Source organism: Toxorhynchites rutilus, chromosome 2, assembly GCF_029784135.1.
Source record: "Toxorhynchites rutilus septentrionalis strain SRP chromosome 2, ASM2978413v1, whole genome shotgun sequence".
Lineage (NCBI taxonomy): Eukaryota > Metazoa > Arthropoda > Insecta > Diptera > Culicidae > Toxorhynchites > Toxorhynchites rutilus.
This window is the reverse complement of record NC_073745.1, coordinates 97,047,735-97,066,229: the sequence shown is the minus strand read 5'-3', so window position 1 is coordinate 97,066,229 and position 18,495 is coordinate 97,047,735. Positions and strand designations below refer to the sequence as shown.

At 35.4% G+C, this 18,495-nt stretch overlaps 1 protein-coding gene across 1 annotated transcript in view; it reads left to right on the top strand.

Moving 5' to 3' along the window:
* The window catches only part of LOC129764191 (uncharacterized), a 295,221-nt gene that overhangs the window by 158,630 nt on the left and 118,096 nt on the right, over nucleotides 1–18,495 (top strand). The gene's annotated exons all lie outside the window — the stretch shown is intronic.

Below are 18,495 nucleotides of genomic sequence, written 5' to 3'. Positions count from 1 at the left end.
AACAGTATATTGAATTGCAAGAAACAGCATCAAAGTTTTGGGAAACATTAGCTCCCAAACCCCCTCCCCTACCTGTGGTACGATCTCCTTGTTTACCGAGCATGTGTGATTTGAAGAATTTCAATAATTCATGGTGGTCATTCGATAAGGCTTAAGGCGATCTAGCTTTAAGAAAATTTAGGTCACTTTCACATGTGTGCCGAAAATCCGTTCGGCTGCGTAAATTACGCCTCACATTTTCCATCGAACGGGGCGGACCATAAAAGATCCCATCATTCATAATGAATCGGTCTGCTCTTTGCATCGTAACATCAGCATCATTCCTTGAACTCAACTCATCAATTCATCGTTTTCGAACAGCAACAGCAGCAGCGGCAAACTCAAGGCTCCACTTGGGTTCCACGTGGACGAAGCTGGAGGACGCTTGCACAGTCGCTGTTTGCACGGTCACAGCGCAGTTCCAAAGGACGTTAATAAATATATATGTATCGTTTACAATGTTTGCCGCCATCCGTGGGCAGCGAACGCAGATAAATTGACGGGGAAGGTGCTGCGGATTGTAAAACTGTCCGCACAGCAATATACGGCAACGATCATTCCGAGCGCGGAACCATTCGCTCGTAGACGTATAAAAAGTTTATCGGAACTGTCATAAAACGGGGCACCATCAAATGAACTTCGAGATTTGGTGGCAATTTTATGCGGCGACGGGTGAAAATTGCAACCAAAAAAAAACACACTCAAGATTCAAACTTCCGCTGATTCGGTGGGAATGCTTTTTAATTGGCAGGCAAGAATAGTCAATATCTATGTCTGGAGGCAAAAAGTTTATACTATATGCACTGTGATTCACTTTCGATCATTTAAATTTGTTTATGTTCATTTGCATAGCAAATTCGTTCGGTCATCATACGAAGGACGCAATCAGGATTTCACTTTAACATCATTAAAATTCATCCAATCGTGATTAAAAATTGGAATCGTTCCTCTCGGTTCGATTTGTCAGGTAGAAGAGCAGTAATCTCGCATAAACACCAATCACAGCATACATCCACCACATACATTCGGACACGCTCAAACATACACACAAACAAACGCCGGGGTCAACCGTTTTCATGTCCCATTTGCAACTGACCAAACGAGCAGCAGCGTATTGGCCGGTAGGAAAGACACGAGAGACATAGATGGGAGCGTGGGAGGGCCATGCGAATGCAAACCAATATATCTGACCTTCGGGCTATAATATGCAATTTTATTGAGTTCCTACCGCCCACCGCCTTCCCGATCATCCCGCACAGACCCTTGCTCGTGTCCTTGCGCGCTGCTTCCGAAACGAAGCGAGCGATATGTGAACTTTGGATCACTATTATTGGCCGGAGCAAACGTTTTGCTTTCGCGTTGCTCTATAAATATGATAAAACTATCAAACGACAGTGCTCCCCCGAGGCGTTACGAATGATACGTTTTGATATTATTGCGCAGGAGGAAAAAAAATGTCTCTGTTTGCTGATTCGCAATTAGTTTCGCAACAGGATGGAGCGAAGATTCTAGAGCGCTTTTTCGATTAAATATTTTCTTCAAATCATCACAAAATTTGTTATTGTAATTATGAAGTTTTATCAAAGAGTATCGAGAATATTTTTTTCAGTGCTTTATTGATTTATTCCCACTTGAAGAAGTATTTTAAATAATGTTGCTCTATGTGCGAGGTATGCATAGCATATCAGCACAGTTTTGTTTACAATATGAAAAGTCACTTTCTCAAACATTGTCAATCATTTCTGCCGAGAGTCAATTTGTCGGAAAATGGCGTTATTGGAAGAAGATTTTCGTTGAGTAATTTCATTATTTTTAGTGAAAAACAGAACAGTACGGCTGTAACTTCTTTGAAGATCTTAAAATGAAAAAAAAAACATTTGTACAGTACTATCGACCAGTTTTAGGATTCAAATATGTAGTTTGTCGGTTGGCAAAGTCTTATCGAGACCTGGAAAATTATACTGATCCAGAAACTGCTAAGAAGTATTTACAAGATATTAGCATGCAACGAAAAGTTAAAAATATGGCATCTACCGTCATGAAAAAAACAGTCTGTTACATTTAAAACGAAATTTCGCGAAGTCTTTCTCAAACACATGCTTTTGGAATATAAGCGGATTAGGGCCAACGCATAATTCTATTCACACTGAATGAATTTATAAACGGTATTCTGGAAGAGAAAAGACAAGTACCGTCGATGGGGGTGAAAATGGATCAAAAAAGGTAGTTTTCGAACTTTTTGTTAAATAATTATCGTTAATTAGAGTAAAACACAATTCTGATTACGTAGAAATGTTCACTAATGATGAACACTCGTAAGTGTTCAAGGAATTGTTGAATAATATTAATTTTTCATTGAACTACGATTAAATGAAAGTTGACCCAATCTCACCCCTTAGAGGGGGTGACAATGGGTCAAAGTAGTGAATATAACATTCTATTAAGGTTGTGTTTAGAAATCAATTTCTCAATAATTTTAAGATAATTTAACAATATGTAAGTGTCTTGAATGATTATTTGAGATTAAGAGATTAAGATAGTCTCAATCCACCTAGAAGTGCGATGGAAATGTTTATATACAGCCATTCCATGTCAAACCGATATAGTGGTTCTCAGATTTTCGTGAAAAGTGGTAGTTTTGTTCTTTATCGCAAAACAGAACTAGACCCGTAATTTTTATCATTAGGGTGATCATTTCCATTTTAGGATTGCCCAAAAAATATTTTTTTCCCGTTTTTTCCAATAATGATTTTTTTTTAAATTCATTACTTTTGAACAACTGTACCGATTCAGATGATCGACATACCAAATTAAAAGCCAATTAGCTAGCTCTTTTCGAAAAATTTTATGCTTGCAGAAATTTTGGATTTTGATCTTATAATTATTGATTGTATTTTTTTATAGTTTACATTGTCTCGGTACCAAGGGCGCTATATTTTTTTATATTTTTTATTGAAAGCTAAGATTTTTTTAGATAACATAACCAAAATTCAGAGATGCGTCATTTTGTGCTTTCAAGAAAAAATATAAAAAATATGGTGACCTCAGTCCCGAAACCATGTATGCCATGAAAAACAATTACAATCAATAATTACGAAAACAAAATCTGTTTTTCTTCAAGTGTTATATTTATCAAACCAAAATAGCTCATTGGCTTTAATTTGATATATCGATCATCTAAATGGGCCCAGTAGTTCAAAAGTTAAGAATTATTGAAAAAGGTCATTTTTGGAAAAAAAAAGGTGGAAAAGTTTATTTTTCGGACCACCATAAAACGGAAATGGCCACCCTGATGAAAAAACTAAAAAAATGGGTCTAATATTTTATGATGAGGAATAAAACTACCAATTTTCATGAGAATCTAACAATCACTATATCGGTTTGGCTTGGAATTCAATTTTGCGCTTGACTCATTCTCACCACTCAGTGTAACAAGAGATAATTTCGAAAATATTGAAATTCGAATGGAAAAAAAATTGTGATGTGCAAAATCAGCTATAACTCATACGGTAAGACCCAAAAGAATCATTCTATCCTATATTTAACAATTTAGTAGTTCTGTATAATCCTGGGCATGTGAATTTTTCTGGGGTGTTATTTGATGGCTATCTACATATCAACCTTTGATGAATTATTAAATAATAATTATTTCACACACATAACCCATTTTCACCCTCATCGACGGTACTTCTAACGGTAAAGATAGCATCGGGGTGTACAGTTTATTTTGTTAATAAATTACATTACTTGTATATATAGAGCAATTCCGAATGAAATTGTCCTAAAAATGCAGATTTTAAAAACATGTATTTTTGATTCGAATGAAAGTTTGTATTCCGTTTGGGTTGGAGGAAATAGGAGTTTTCCACAGCAATTGGGATTTTTTTGACTCAAGTGTAACTTTTGAAAAGGGCGTATCGATATTAGTAATAGAAATCTTTGATAATTTATATCTCAAAATTTTTTAGTCGTTTCCAATTTATTGTTTTTTTCATAGTGAGTAGGCTATTTTAATATGGTTGTCGCATTATACCGTCATGTTCATGAAATTTTATGAATTTGCTTATAATTTTCAACAACTTTTTCCAAATACATCATTATGGTGACAATATATTAGGTTGGGGAAAAAGCTATTCATTATTTTCTCGATAGCTGGCTTTAATGATCAATATCAATATTTCAAGTTTGAGCTCGTTCTAAAGTTTACATTTCACACAAAAAAAAAAAACTTTTGCTGTTTTTTGTTTGCTCCAATTCACAACGGAATTACAGGTTGTTGATTATGGAGGTCGACAAAGAGAAAATTCGGTACATTTTACACTTTTTCTTTTATAAATACGAAAATGCAAGCTAAAAATATATATATCGCTAAAATTGTAAATGGTGTTTATTGCCGATACTGCAACAGTAGAATACGTGCAACTTTATTTATTTTTCAAAATAATTTTTTTTTATTTTAGTCCAATACATTGAATTAAGATCTCTACTGTTGATAAATGAACCGTTTGAAGCTTGTAATTGACCAGAAACGTGCAAAATTGGCCAACAGAAGAGGTTAAGAGGTAATATGTTAAGGAGTTACGTTGAGAAACATTTTGTTAAAACCCACATGTCTTCAAATGTTTTTCAACGTAACTCTCAAATATATATTTTTACCATAATGATGTATTTGAGAAAGTTGTTAAAAATTATAAGCAAATTTATAAAATTTCATGGACATGACGGTATAACACGACAAACATATTAAAAGAGCCTACTTACTATAAAAAATCCAATACATTAGAAATACATTTTTAAATATCTCGAGAATGACTGCATTCAGAAGGAGATTGATGAAGGGTTTTTTTTGTTTTAAATCACATCAGAATCCATAATTTGTGGCTAAAAATGATTGTTAACGTACAAAAATTCGAAGCTTCGAACATTCATAAAAATTCTATATTCCACAGAGTTCGTCAAAAATAGGTCTATCATCTTGTAATATTTTTTTAAATCTTCTACATGGCTTCTATTTGATATGATTAATATATATTTATTTAAGATATTGCAAATCAACCCTTTGCGGTCGTTTGTCTGATCTCAGCCACCACAGCGACAATTCAAATAAATTATTAATAATAAATTTTAATGTCTAGTGAATTTTTTCACGAATGTATACGGAGTTTCTATGAACAATAGGTAAAGGTACTCGGTATAAACAAAATATTATTGGCGTAGAAAATTGAGAAGACTTTCAAGGGAAATGAATTCCGACCGCAAATGATTAAAGTATTTTTTGTAAATAAAAATAGGGTACTATTTGTTTTCTCAGTGTATTTTTCCACATTTTAACATCAATACTCTATAACTCTTTTTAAGACACTATTTGGGTACGACTCAAAGTTTTTGAGATATATATTATTAAAGATTTTTCTTACTAAAATCGATACGCTTTTTTCAAAAGTAACACTTGAGTCAAAAAATTCCCAATTGCTGTGGAAAACTCATATTTCCTCCAACCCAAACGGAATACAAACTTTCATTCGAATTAAAAATAATGACAAAAAATGTTTTTAAAATCTGCATTTTTTGGACGATTTCATTTTAATTGCTCATACCAGAAATACTGGCTCAGTTTTATTGCATAATCTCCTTTATCGCGCAATAATATTGTGCATGTATGAGACGCATTTCCCTTTAGTTATGCATGAGAATCTTGATATGTGAATTCTGATTTCATATTTATACACTTAGAAAATCATTACCAGAACCCCAATATTACACTCCTCGAGAAGGAAAAGGTGTTGGCAATGCAAACACATGCAGCTTAACGGCTAATATTATTATAATGACCATTCTCTGAGAGGAATTGAGTGAATCTGATCGCATTTTTTGTGTGACAGTGATAGTGATGGATTGCAGAAATACACATTCTCGAATCAGCTGTCATTCAGTTAGCACCAGTCACCGGCGACAGCGAGGACTCATAAATGGCCTTTCTCAAGGCCGAGAATTTTGGCCTTACTCCATATTCAGACCTTGGCCCCAGATCACTTTTTCATTTTTTCTGATAGTCTCAGCTCTTTAGAGGTACTCCGTTCAGTGAGAACTAGATATACGTCGTATTTCTTATCTGAAATCCATCAACTTTTAAGTGCTCTGATTACTAGTTCATTTAATATCACTTTCGTATGGATTCCGTCTCATTGTTCGATACCTGGAAATGAGAAAGCAGATTTTCTTGCTAAGAAGGGCACTATGGAAGAAGACTTCCATAGTGCCCTTCTTAGCCGAGACGAGTGTGAACCTCGTTCGTGTAAATAAGCCACTACTAGTGTATTACCAAAATGTTGGTGGGATGAACACACGAATCATCGAGTATCATCTTGCATGCTCAGACACATCTTATGATGCTTATGCTTTCACTGAAACCTGGCTCAACGAAAACACTATATCGCAGCAAATTTTTGGACCAACCTATGATGTATACCGACGTGACAGGTCGTTAACGAATAGCAACAAACGCACAGGTGGTGGTGTGCTTCTTGCCATTCGTTCGGATTTAAAATCTCGTGAATTACAACCTCCAAATTATTCAAATTTAGAGCAGATATGGGTTGAAGTATCATCCGCAAATCAAACTACTTTCATCTGTGTCGTTTACTTCCCACCGAATCTGATCAACGATCCTGAAATTATCAACCGTCATATAACTTCACTCACCTGGATTACATCCCGCATGAAACTGACTGATAACATTATCATACTTGGAGATTTTAATCTGCCAGGTATTGCTTGGTCTAAAGGAACACAAGCTGATTTATTTCCTGATTTATCTCGTTCCACAATTAGCGTGACAGCTACGAAATTGCTTGATGAGTATTCTACTGCAGGGTTATGTCAAATTAATGATATTTCCAACGATAATAACCGATTTCTTGATCTGTGCTTCGTAAGTAATGAATTGTTATCCAAAATAATTGTTGCTAGAGCCCCCGCCGCACTTGTAAAAACGTGTCGGCATCATCCTCCACTTCTCGTGTCGTTCATCAAGTCCAATACAACCAATTTCACGAATACTGCAGAATCATTTTATTATAGTTATCAGTACGCCGACTTCACATCGATGAACCATTTCCTCAACGCTTTGAACTGGGATGAACTGTTGATTCAACAGGATGTTGATGCAACTGCTGCGAATCTTTCTCATGTACTTTTATATGCTATAGACCAATTTGTTCCGAAGAAACGAAAGAAAGTTCCTGTCCACCCACCATGGTCCAATTCCAGCCTACGACGCCTGAAGACTATTAAGAAAGCTGTATTAAGAAGATTCTCGAGATACCGCAATTTGTGGAAATCTCGCTATGTTACCGCAAGTAAAAACTATAGAATCTTGAATAAGAGGCTCTTCGGCGAACACCAAAGTCGAGTACAACGTAAACTGAAGCTTAATCCAAAATGCTTCTGGAAACACATAAATCTACAGAGAAACGAGTCAGGGTTGCCATCTGTGATGACTTATGAACAGGAAGAAGCCTCTACGATTCCTAGCATTAGTGATTTATTCCGTCGGCAATTTAGCCGTGTTTTTGTTGATAATTCAATCAGCGACATTCTCATCCAAAGGGCAGTTGAAAACACGCCAGTTTTACCTGAAATTGGTCCTCATCCAATCATTGATGCAATGACTGTTCTCAACGTTTGCTCAAAATTGAAAGCATCATCAAACTGTGGGCCTGATGGAATTCCATTCATAATCTTGAAACGCTGCTCTGCTAGTCTTTCTCTGCCATTATCAACTTTATTCAACACCTCTATTCAATCCGGAATTTTTCCCAAAGCTTGGAAACAATCATTTGTATTCCCTGTATATAAAAAAGGCTGCAAGAGAAATGTGAAAAATTATCGTGGAATTGCTTGCTTATGTGCTATGTCCAAGCTGTTTGATTTTACTCGATTTCATGCACCATGCATGTAAAAATTACATAGCGGAGGAGCAACATGGATTCGTACCTAAACGTTCCACGTCCACGAATTTGTTGCTTTACACATCATTCATTTCAAAAACGCTAGAATCCAGATCCCAAGTCGACGCTATATACACGGACTTCTCAGCTGCTTTTGACAAGATCAATCACCAAATTACAATTGCTAAGCTGCATCGCATCGGGTTCAATGGACCACTACTGCATTGGTTGGAATCATATTTGACTGGTCGAACAATGAGCGTCAAAATAGGTGACTTAATATCCTCCCCTTTCGACGTAACATCAGGCGTTCCACAAGGAAGTCATCTAGGACCATTGATTTTCGTACTATATTTGAACGATGTCAATTCTGTTCTCAAATGTATGAAGCTTTCATATGCTGATGACTTCAAACTCTTCGTGCGTGTAAATAACCGTGATGATGCGACTTTTCTACAGCGACAGTTAGAAATCTTTGCCAGCTGGTGTGAAGCAAATTGTATGTCGCTGAACTCATCAAAATGCTCATCTCTTTTTCTCGCAAACACACAACGATACAGTACGATTATGAGCTTTTCGGATCGATACTCAACAGAGTCACATGTATAAAAGACCTGGGATTTATTTTAGATTCGAAGATCACGTTCAGCGAACATATCGCATACGCAGTCTTAAAGGCTTCCAAGGCTCTTGGATTCATTTTCCGCACTACTAAACACTTTACGGACATACAATGCCTTAAGGTTTTATATTGCTCTCTGGTTCGCTCGATTTTGGAGTACGCTTCGGTCGTCTGGGCTCCATATTACCACAATAACATACAAAGAGTGGAGTCTGTGCAGCGTAAATTTGTCCGTTATGCACTGCGTCGTCTCCATTGGAATGACCTTCAAAACCTTCCAAGATATGAAGATCGTTGTAAGCTCCTGGGTTTGGATCAGTTATGCGTGCGACGTAACACAGCTAGAGTTGTTTTCGTTTACGATCTCATCCAAGCCAACATCGACTGTTCTGGATTGTTAAGTTGCATTAATTTCAACGTCAGAAGGAGAAATCTGCGTAACCACGAATTTCTCCGCCTTCCAACTGCACGAACTAATTACTCTCACCATGAGCCTGTTGCTAGCATGGCTCGAACATTCAATCGCCATTTTGAAAACATCGATTTTCATATATCAAGGAACAGAATAAAAAATCGTCTTAGACAAGCTCAAACGTTATTAGGTTAAGACAATTAGTTAAGTAGTTAGTATCATTAGGGTTCAATGTCAACCTGTTGATAAATAGTTAAATAAATAAATAAATAAATAAAAGACTTATTCTATAGGCCTATTACTTTCGATGAATATCTTCATTTTCCTCGTGAACGGGCACTTGTATCTTGGCAGTCAAGTTGGAATAGTAGTGATAAAGGCCGATGGCTATATTCTATCATTCCTAGGGTTTCTCTCAAACCATGGTTTAAAGGATATAATTTTTCTCGTGATTTTATACGGGTAGTGTGCAGACTCATGTCTAACCATTATTCTTCGAATGCACATCTTTTTCGAATTAACATCAGTGATAGTAACCTATGCGTGTGTGGTATAGGATATCAGGATATTGATCATATTGTGTGGTTTTGTTCTTAGTTTCAAAATGACAGGTTATCTTTAATAGAAAATTTTCGCAATAAGGGAATGCCACCTAATTTTCCGATTCGCGACGTTCTGGCTACTCGTAATATTGATGCTATTTCTTTAATTTATGATTTTCTCAAATCCATACACTTTCAAATATGAATATATATGTTTAGTTTTCCTTTATTGTTTTGATTTTTATTATTAGCGTTTCCTTTTCTCTATTTCAACTTTTTTCTTCAGAATTCGAAAAGTGAGCAGATTTTCATCCCTTCCCTAGTCCCAAGGAGATAACTAGTTCCTAGGAGATGGTCATCTCTGCAACAAGAAGCCTATGATATTATCTTATTGTGAATTTTGTCATATTGTTTGTCCATATTGTAACATTTTTCGAAAAGATAATAGGGTTTTTATGCCTTTTTGAGAAAGAACATTGGCATTGTTCTACTCAAAGAGGCTTTTCCCTATTCATAAACACGGCTCATTGTTACTTAATGTTGCTGAGCCAATTGAAAATAAATTTAGTACAAAAAAAAAAAGGCCGAGAATTTAGGTTAAGGTTCCTTGATTGGCGCTTTTCACGACTAGAGACGAATGAACTAAAAAACTTAACGCCTCTATAATACAACTCTCTCTCTCTCTCTCTCTCTCTCTCTCTCTCTCTCGTTCTCTTCCATTACACAGTCTCGCTCCAGACAGTGAGCTGTCTTTGCTAACAGGGGTCGTTCGTTCGAAATACAAATGCTGTTCTCTTTCTAAGGACACTTAGGAGAGAAGAAATATTACAATTCAAGCTCTTCCCGCTCTTCTGCTACTTATGTGGGTATATAAGACGGCAGTCTTGCTCCAGCTAGCGAGCGGCTTAAAAGAAAAATACTTTCAGATGATCGTAAATGAATAATGCAGCGGAAAAAAACAAGAAAAAAATCGTCTGTTTCATAATACAAAAGAAACACAGGGTTGCGGTGACGCCATCTGCTCAGGATTTTGGTCAACTTAATTTTGATAGAAATTAAACTGAAACCTGTCATGCTAAATAAATATTCATCTTTTCTTAGGTGAACATGATAATGCAGTACATCACGCTACACATGAATGTTAAAAGAAGATGACTATCATTCAAAGTAGATAATATTTCAGTATTTCAACACAGCCATTTCATGTAATTCTCAGATTTTCATTGAAATTGGTAGTTTTGTTCCTTATTGCGGATTACTACACCCGTATTTTTTTCATTTTTTATAAGGGTGCACATTTTCATTATGGGGTGGTTCGAAAAATAGTTTTCCCCTTATTCCAAAAATAACTTTTCCCAAAAATTCATAACTTTTGAACAATTATAATCAATAATATTGAGAAATGCAATTTGTTCACTGTATATATCATATTTTAGTCATATCGCTAGATTTCGGGTTTCGGTTTTCTTCAAAAATATCCATGAAATTGGATACGCCCTTATAAAAAATCAGTCGCAAATAAAAATGGTCATATGACATTTAGAATTGTGATTTTGGCTGCTCTTTACTGAATAAGGTTTAAAAAAATGGTGAGGAACGATTCAAAGTCAACTCATATACAAAATTTGTGATTCTTTCCTTTGAAAACCATAACTTGAAATTTGTTTGTCCTAGGTTGGTTTTCAATTGAGCTTATGGCGTTCGAACTGAAACCATTCCCCGAAACCAACCATCTTTCTTGAAACAACACATTTAAAATTTTAACATTTGTTCGATTAATTTCCCGGAACACTCCCCCGGGCTAAAATAAGAAATCATTAAAATTCAACACCACACAATTGAGAGAAGAAAAAAAGACTGAAAAATAGCCTCGATCTGCGAGGAAAGTAAATAAATTCTAATTGCTTCATTTGAGGCGGGAAACATTCCCATCTGGCTGCTGCTGCTGCTGCTTTTTGCCATCGACGGTCGTTTGGGAAATGCTTTTGCGAGATATTTTGTTCTGCTCTTCTTCTTCTGTAGGTCGATTGCTATCTCGTAGTCCCCGCGTGTCGTTGTCACGGCCATCGCCATTGTCGTCAGCCATTGCTGTTCTTTTATTAAGCTTCCTTTTTGGCTCATTTCGCTCACTTCTTACAACGCAGAGATAAGGATTACGACAGCCGGCAGCGCTTAGTTGCCATCATAAATGATATCTATCAGTGTTTTTTATTATTTATCATTTCTGCTCTTTTTTTTTTGCTCTGGTTTTGGGGAGACGGATGGATGCTCGTTTTTTTGGTGGGAGGTTAGGATTTGTGATTGAAGCATACTCGTGGGCAGTGACCTCATGCTTGAATGGTTGCCTCCTATGCGGAGTGCCAACGTTTTAAATTTATGCAGTATATAAAAATGTATTAAGAGGGAGCCTTGGAAATGGACTATCTTTTAAATCTAACAGTTCGGCTGAAAAGTTCATAAGGTTGACGTCTAGATGGCGCCTCTTGCAAAAATCTATTTGACTATCACAAAGCACCATGTTTCAATGGATACGTGTCAAAATTTGACAGCAATCGGTCGATTGGTTCGTGAGTTACAGCATTGAGAGTGAAGCAACTTTTGTTATTGTGAAAAAAAAAAATGGAAAAATCCGAATTTCGTGTATTGATAAAGCATTGCTTTTTGACTCTGCTGGAACGGAGTCCGGATAACTGCCATGCTCTGGTTTGCACTGTATTTTTTTTCATCAAAAAGCAATGCTTTATCGATACACGAAAATCGGATTTTTCCACTTCCTGTTTCAGACATCAAATTTATCTGACAAAATTCAGATTTCAATTTCAGAATATAGATTCGAATCCTAAATTCAAACAACTTTATAAGATAATAGATTAAGAATCCAGCTCGAAATACTCTATATCTGAATTCTGGAACCTGATCTCAGATTCAGATTCTAAAATTAAATTTTAATTCTCGATTCAGTTTTCAAGCACTAACCCAGATAACGAACTGAGATTCCTATTACTGATACAGATTGCATATTATTGCATAACAAATATCAGATCACATATTAAGACTCTGAATTCTTGTTTCGGATTTTGGACATTAGCTTCCGATTCGGAAGTTAGATTATGACATCAAATTTAGATCCAAAATACGTATTCAGATTCTGATGTGAATTCTAAATTTCCGAATCAGATTCTGATTCCTACATAATCGGATTGCGCATTGAGATTCAGATTCCAGATCAACATATCCCATATTTGAAATCACGATCCTGATTCGGATTGATACTCCAGATTTGAAATCTAGTTTCCGGTTTCAAATACCGATCCAAATAACAATTGAGATCCCTATGATCGATTCAGATTACATATTCAGTTAATAGTTTTAGTTCTCATATTCAGGCTTCAAATCCCGCAATTCATACACTAGAATTCCAGATTCCAAATTTAAATTCAGACAATTTAGATGTGAAGTCCGAATTTGTACTTAGATTCTGCTGTGAACCATAAATTTCGGATTCATATGAAATATTTACAATAATGATTCATGATTGCAAATTGAGATTCTGGATTTAAATTTCAAGTTCAAATCCTTATTCGGATTGCGGCATCCAAATTGCGAATTTCGATCACAGTGTTAGATTAGTATAGATTCAGATTTCATATTCATTCTAAATCTACAGGGTGGGCCATTTAAAGTGGAAGGATTTGTTTTTGCAATAGCAAAGTAAAGAAGTGGAATTTTAAATTTTTTTTTTTTGAAATTCATTTATTTTGGTCCAAGGAGATTTGTTCTAACTACTTTTTGATTATGATATCTCGTAAATGACCGCCTCTGGCCTTGACCGCAAAATGTGCCCTTTTTTCGGCATTTTCCATCACTTTGCCCAATGTTTCGGCCGATATGGCAGCAATTTCTTGTCGGATATTGTCTTTCAGCGCATGCAGGGTTTACTTGGTTTACCAGTGTATACCTTGGATTTTAAATATCCCCATAAAAAAAGTCAGGAGGCGTCAAATCAGGTGATCTCGGTGGCCAGTCATAATCGCCGTTTTTCGATATTAATCTTCCGGGGAACATTTCGCGCAATAATTTGGTCGTGGCAGCCGCTGTATGGCATGTAGCGCCGTCCTGTTGGAACCAGTAATTGTCCAATTCATTTTCACGAACAAATGGCAATAAAAAGATGCCTAACTCTTGCGAACGATGGCGACCTGATGTCGATGGAGTCTCTGCAACACTGGCTCGAACGGCATCAATATACTCGTCGAAACGTCTTGGTCGTTGTCTGGACAGATGACTGGCATTACCAACACTACCAGAATTTGGCATATAATCGACGTATAGTGTTGTCTCCAGGCGATGTTTTAACTTTATTTTTATTTTTCCACGCACGTTTAGTCAACACAATTGAGAAGTTATTTTGAATGTACAGCTGAACAATTTCAGCGCGTTGTTTAGGTGTGTATTGTTCCATGGTTAAAATTGTACTGAAATGACGCTTCCAACGCGGTATGACATTTGTTAATCTGACATATCTGTCAAAAGTTATGGGGTTGCCAGATGCTTCCACTTTAAATGGCCCACCCTGTACAATCCAGATTTGAATTTTAATTTTTAACTCCAAATGACGATTACATATTCCAATAAATATTCATTTATTGGAATATGTAATCAGATTCAGATTCAAATTCGGGGAATGGATTCAAACTCGGTATTCAGTTTCTATATAGATGTCAAACTACAGATTCAGAAATCATATGTTATATTCACGCATTTTAGCATTATTCAAATCTATATTTAAATCCTAAATACAGATTCAAATTTCCAATTCAAACTCCTGACTAAACTTAGATTCCAAACATGGTTTGTATCCAAACTCGAAATGTGGATTCAAATCCGGTATTCGAATTCTAAGCTAAGGTTACAGTTTCATATATTTTCAGACTCAGGTTCCGACTTCAATTCCAAAATATGAATTCAATTCACAAATCCAGATTCAGATTTCATGTTCTAACTCTTGAATAAGGTTGAATATTCAAAATCTAGATTCCAAAATTTATTTGTATCCGAACTCGGACTCTGAGCTAAGGTTACACATACAGATTTTCCAGTCAGCAGATTTAGGTTTCAATTTCGGAATGTGTATTCAATTTCCAAATCCAGATAAAGGTTTCAAGCTCCAACTGCTGATTAACCCTCTTATACTCGCGTATACGGCCTGACAGACCGAGAATCATTGAGGTGGCTGAATTAAATAACTATCAAAACTGAGTGAAATTAAAGAAAAAAAAATATTTTCTGGAGTTTTTCATACAACTGCTCTGCTCTGCAAGAAACACTAGGCTGTTGTGCTATAAATAACACAACAATGATCATTTCAACTGTTTCCGCTGTCCGATCTGCTTAACAATTGATGAACAGAAAGAATACTCTTGCGCCTAAATGGCTACTACTACTGCGTAATTTATACTTTATAGAACCATAAACATGTACATGTACACTAGGGTGCCGATGAATGTATGGGAAAAAATCGCCACTAAAATTTCAAAAAGTTACTCTATACAAAATGTTCACTACCTCGAAAAAACATCCTATGCCGAATTTCAGCTCAATCGGACATAAGAGAGAGTGGCGCAAAGCGGTCAAAATTTGAGTTTTGACGTAAAACTATGACTTTCAGGAAGGGTACCAAATCAGAACACAGGTCACGTTTTTGTAAAGTTAACGTTAATAATTATTTTCACAGCGAACAAATTCTGATACTTTGCACACCAATGGAATCGGAAACTCTCTACGATTCGTTTGATATACTATACAGTACAATCCACTAATGCCTAAACAGTTTAAATTAATGAAAACTGGAAGCATTCTCATTTTCCCATACATTTGTTCTGCCGATTTGTGTGCATTCCCGAACAGAGCTGTCAATAACGAGCAACTGATACATTCGTTTCTGTCCGTGTTCAACATATTTGGTTTTAGAGACGAATGAACTCCCCGAGTTTAAAGTCTCTTAAACATATTTGGTTTAACACTAGAACTACCGACATTTGTTATATACCTATTTCTACCAAACCGGTCATTTTGACCGGTGTGATGTTTAGCTGTCAAAATATAAAAATTCGAAAAAAAATTACAGAGAATAAAATATACTTCATTCTAATATTGCAAGTACCTGATAAATACACCTATTTGCATAAAATATAGTATTTTAATTTGTATTTTTATTTAGACATAAAAGACATAAAAGTTAGAGAAACAGAGTACAAAGTGCAAAGTAATTTTTTAAATGCTGTAACTTTTTGAAAAATCAACCTATTAAGATGGGATGCATATCATCTTGAAGTTCAAACTTCATTGTTTTGGAATATGTTATGAACATATTTTTATCTGGGTGTATGTAGATGTAGTGGACAAAAATATCTGGAAGTAATAAAAAATCGGTTTCCTTCTGTATTTTAAAACTTTTTGTAGGCTAACACAATTTTTTGCTAACCAACTCAATAAAAAATCCAATCAACCTTATTAAACAGCTTTCATTTGATTCCTATAACATTCATGCAGGACTTTTACATGCAAAGATATTTTTGTTTGAATGAAAAGTTACACCTTAATCTTTGATGATACATAATTCAATAAATAATTATCACATCGCAAATAATGAGGAGGTAATAAAAACTCCAATAAATACCGTATAAATTTAATTTGTTGCTTTAAAGAAAAGAATAATTCGATTTTTTTCCAACAATTTTGAAAAAGTGTCAAAATGACATTTTACAAATTAGATTATTTACAATTACAATTACAATTACAATTACAATTACAATTTACAAATTAGAAAATCTTCTGTGATTTTGCAAGTATTGCAGTAAATTGGAATGTTAGCAGTTGAATTAAAGCATAGTGTATCCCCTAAACTCCTGTGAACATTTCATATCGATACGCTCAGCCGTTTTTTCTATCCGATCGATTTTTGTTTGGAGTAAATTAGAGCAGCACTTCATCGCACACTGTACCAAAATTACAAAAAACTATGCGTACACTCCAAATGAACGATTCGTAACTTCCGTTCTCATGCGTTTGTGGGTATGACGATTGTAAGGAGTGATGATATTCACACAAATACTTCACATATACACACACTCTACCCCTCCAATTATTGCTTTGAAAATGCTGTTTATTTATATCCTTCCTGGAGTGCATTCAGCTTTTTGTGCAGATAGTTCCATCAGGAGAAATTATAGCTATATTGACGGTCATTCTCATCCAAAGATGACTACAGTATCAACATTCTTCTTAGTCTACGTAAATTGTCTTTACTATTGCTCTCTGATGAAACAAACATTTTTCCTTATGATTGATCATCTATATTTCAGATACTGGTCAAATTTCAGAATTCAATTTCATAAACATCAATATCAGCAAAGTCTTCTCTTGAGTCTGTTACGTCCTCTAAAACATTTTTGCATTTTATATTTATTTAATATACACAACTTACCTGTACTGCAAACTATTATAACTGTATTTTTTTTAAATCAACCCAATTGTTCACAGTATTGTGGATGTTTCTACTGAACTTATTTCAACATTACCTATTAATACGGTATACAACAACTTTTAATGAGAAAATAAAATTACATCACAATATATTCAAAATTCTAAAAATTTCCAAAATTTCGTAATTCGAAGTAGTAATTGTTCCGGAAATTTTGATTGACTGGCACCGTAATGGCAGATTGACGTTGTTTCTAAACAATTTTTGAATGAGAAATTTTAAAAGTCATGACCGGTCGGTATAAATAGGTATACCAAATATGTATATCAGAAAAATTGGAAGTGAGAGACCAAAATAATTTAAAATATTGATCAATACATGAATTTAGAAAAAGTCATAACATCATCAAAAAATATAAAAATTAATTTCAATACAAAATCTAAGGAACAAATCATATAACTGGTCATTTTGATCGGTGGGTTGTTCTAGTGTTAAATAAGCCATCCGCGATTTGAGGTTACGCCATTTCTCGTTTGGTGGTCATCGAAACAACATGGTTGCCGCAGAGCGTCGAGCGGGAGAGGATTGTTTTCTTGACGGGTGAAGGAGGAGTATGGAATAGAGTTTCTTTCCACAAGGGCCCTTCTCAGGGCTAGAGGCGTAAACCAAAAATAGAATAGAATGAAAGAAAGATGCGAATGAGCTAGCATAACACAAAGAGCGGATATCATTCATGCCTAATGCTGATTTCACACACATACACACACCTCGATACAAGGAGAGGAAGCCCTCTGTATCGCTACGACACTACGACAAAGAAGAGCAGCATACGAGAATGTTTTGTACTAGTGCGGATATGGAAGAGTATCCAGAATTTTGGAATATAGATATACACTGCATCTATTTAGATAACCGTATATTTCATGGAAGTATGCTTTCAAACTCCAGCAGGGTAACCTTACTGTTGCATGTTGTGGGTTTGATCACATTTGAAGCAGAATATAGGAGCAAAAGGGTTCATAGTTTGTGATCGATATCTGAATGGGAAGGAGAAAGTCTGATGCGAGTTGAACCAAATAAACGAGAAGTGCTGTTAACTTTCGACTTTACTCGACTCTTTCGAGTCTACTGAAGCAATACAAAATTAAATAGCTAAAAAAATATTACAAAAATTTAGATGCATTCTCAAATAATATCCGAAGTAATAAACAAGTAGATTGAGTAATATAATTCCGTAGTTCTACGTTGAAAACTGCGGTTGTGTCATAGATACAATCCATTAATTTTTTTTTTTTTGAAAATCGAAAAATCACCCAAGGGGGGTCAAAGGAAATCGGGGTTTTCGATTTTTTTTACGCCAAATGTCTTAAAATTGCATGAAACGTCGAGATCTAGTGTCATCTCGATTTTTTTTTGTCACAAATCGGCATTCTGGTACTTGAAAACCG